Raw genomic sequence first — 3,335 nt, 5'->3', positions numbered from 1 at the left:
ATTACATCCTTGGTACATTCATCCGCCACAAGGCGGGCACCTGCAAGAACATCCTTGTAATAGTTCTCGAGCTTGCGATGCTCCTTCCCCGGCGGCGGCCCGTCCCTCACAAGCTTCTCACCGTCCAGCTTACCCCAGTGCACCTTCGCACGGGCAAGGGCCCTATGGGCTCCTTCGATGCAGACGGACCGCTTGATGACCTCGAGCCTTGGACAGGCCTCCACCAGCCGCCGCACCAGCCCGAAGTAGCTCCCAGGCAGGGCCTCTCCGGGCCACAGCCAAACTATGAAGCCCTTCATGGCCTGTTCGGCCACCTTGTGGAGCTCGACCAGCTATTTCAGCTGGTCGCTCAAGGGCACAGGGTGTCCGGCCTCAGCATACTGAGACCAGAACACCTTCTCCGTCGAGCTGCCCTCTTCATCTCGGTAGAATGCGGCGGCGTCGGATACGCTGCGGGGAAGATCTGCGAATGCCCCTGGAGAACTCCGGATTCGGGTAAGTAACAAGTAGTTTACTTTTATATTTCTGCTTTGCATAAAGAATGCCTTACCTGCTGCTATCTTCTTCATCTCCTCCAACTCTTGGAGGGCCTTTTGGGCTTCGGCCTTGGCAGACTTGGCAGTCTCAAGGGCCGCCGCGAGCTCGGACGCTTGGGTCTTTGACTCAAGCTCCAAACTCTCATGTTTTTTCATGAGAGCCTGAAGCTCTTGCTGCACCTCGCCGACCTGAGCCCCAAGTTTCTCTCGCTCGGTGCGCTCCGCAGCCGTTTTCTTTTCGGCCTCGGACAGCGCCTGCTTGAGGGTCGCCACCTCAGTCGTGGCCCCTGTAATAAGCAGTGCAATCCTGTTATTTTTTGCAATCATGCCTCTCTATAGGCACTTTTTTTGCAGGGTATTTTCTTACCTTCTTTCTCCTCGAGCTGCCGTTTGGCAAGGACGAGCTCTTGCTCGGTCCGCTCGAGGTCCTGCTTTAGGACACTCACCTCCGCAGTCAGTGCGGCGGTGGATAGCAGCGAAGCCTGCATACGCATATTGACTCTTTTTGTTAGACTCCTGCGAAATTTACTAGATCCTCTATTCGGCTTTTCTTTCCGAACGCCAAACAGAGCATCAGGGGCTACTGTCTATGCGGTAATATTTTTACATATCTTTTACTTACCTCGAAGCCTGTTAGGAGGCTAGCGCAAGCTTCACTCAGTCCGCTCTTGGCGGACTGAACCTTCTGGATCACTGTACTCATAACAGTATGGTGCTCCTCGTCGATGGAGGCGCCGTCAAGCACCTCCAGCAGATTGTCCGGCACCTCCGGTTGGACGGAGGCCGCCGGCTCAGAAGGCTTGCTCCTCTTGGAAGGAGTTCGCCTACCGTGGTCCGGAACTGTTGAAGATTCTGGCGGGGTGTCCGACACAAAGCCGGACTTGGAGCCTTGGGGGGTCTTCTCCCCTTTACTCCTGGAGTCCGGGAGGTTGCCTTGCGGCTCCTCCAGGACCACCTCCTCCTGCCCCGGAGCTTGTCGCGAAGCCACTTCGGCGGTGTCCGCAGTGCGGGCGGAGACAACGGGCGGAACTGAGTTCACGTTCGATGAATCCAGGGAGCCGCTCGACGACTTGTTGAGTTCGGCCCAGGGCGGGCTGCATGATTATATTCGACATTAGGGAAAGTTGTGCAACAAAAGGAATATCATGAGTTACTCTGGTATCCAAATACTTACGATTTCGCCGGACGCCTGGCCCTGTCCGGCCACTCCTCTTCGTCCTCGTCGGCGTCGGGGGCGTAGTCCGGCGGAGGGGTTTTCCTCTTCTTGGACCCTTCGCCCCCCCTACTGGGGCGGCCTTCCTCTTCTTTCCTCCCCCCGCTGGAGGGGGAGAGGTTTCTTCTTCCTCCTCCTCGTCTCCACGGGGGGAGTGCGTCTCGGGCTCGTCGGATGACGAGTCCGACCCCACCACGTTACGGGCACTCTTTCAAGTCCCCGTGGTCTTCTTCTTCTTGGCCTTCTTTTCTGGCACCACATAAGGCGCCGGAGCCAGCAGCTTCACTAGTAGAGCTGGGGCTGGGTCTTCGGGCAGAGGAGCTGGACAGTTAATCGGTCCGGATATCGCCCGCCAAGCCTGTCAAAGATAAGGGAGTTTAGATCCCGCATAGAGTTAAACTATGAAAAAAGCTGAACATCCTGTAAAAGGTGAAGATAGCTTACCTCGCTAGCGTGACGCTGCAAGCTGTATCCGCGGTCCTCGGAAGCGGATGCGGGAGTCCTGGCACCTTTGATTAGCGCCTTCCAGACGTCTTCATATGTCGTGTCAAAGAGCTTGTTAAGGGTTTGGTGCTGTGCCGGGTCGAACTCCCACAGAGTAAAGTCCTGTTGTTGGCACGGGAGGATTCGGCGAACGAGCATGACCTGGACTACATTTACAAGCCTGATTGGCTTGTTTACCAGGGACTGGATGCATGTCTTCAGTCCGATCACCTCTTCCTCGTTACCCCATGATAGGCCCGTCTCTTTCCAGGACATGAGCCGCGTGGGGGGTCCGGATCGGAACTCGGGGGCTGCGATCCATTTCGGATCACGTGGCTCGGTGATGTAAAACCACCCGGCTTGCCACCCCTTTAGGGTCTCTACAAAGGAGCCCTCGAACCACAGGACGTTGGCAATCTTGCCCGCCATGGCTCCTCCACACTCCGCCTGGCTGCCACACACCACCTTGGGCTTGACGTTGAAGGTCTTGAGCCAAAGGCCGAAATGGGGGCGGATGCGGAGGAAAGCCTCGCACATGATGATAAACGCCGAGATGTTGAGGATGAAGTTCGGGGCCAGATCGTGGAAATCCAGGCCGTAGTAGAACATGAGCCCCCGGACGAATGGGTGAAGTGGAAAGCCCAGTCCGCGGAGGAAGTGGGGAAGGAATACTACCCTCTCGTGGGGCCTTGGGGTGGGGAGGAGCTGCCCCTTCTCGGGAAGCCGGTGCGCGATGTCTTTGGACAAATATCTGGCCTTCCTAAGCTTTTTGACGTCGCCCTCCGTGACGGAGGAGACCTTCCACTTGCCTCCCGCTCCGGACATCGCTGGAGAAGGTCGAGGTGGGAAGTGCAGGCTTGGGCGTTGGAGATCGGGTGCGCAGGAGATGGATAGGCAGGGGAGGAAGAAGGCGTAGGTAAAAAGGGTGGATCCTTATCCCCTTATATGGGCGGATGCGGTTATGCATCCCCACCTGCCTAATAAAACTCGCTTGCCTCCCAAACGCCGTGGTAAATGGTGCGGTTAGGGTTACCCACGTCCGTATTGATGAGAATCCCATAAAAAGGGCACACGATCTCTGCTTTGACAAGACGTGCCAAGGA

The sequence above is a fragment of the Triticum urartu genome, chromosome 7A (assembly GCF_056163025.1).
Source record: "Triticum urartu cultivar PI428250 chromosome 7A, HENAU_Tu73, whole genome shotgun sequence".
NCBI classification, from domain to species: domain Eukaryota; kingdom Viridiplantae; phylum Streptophyta; class Magnoliopsida; order Poales; family Poaceae; genus Triticum; species Triticum urartu.
Note: the sequence above shows the minus strand (reverse complement) of the source record.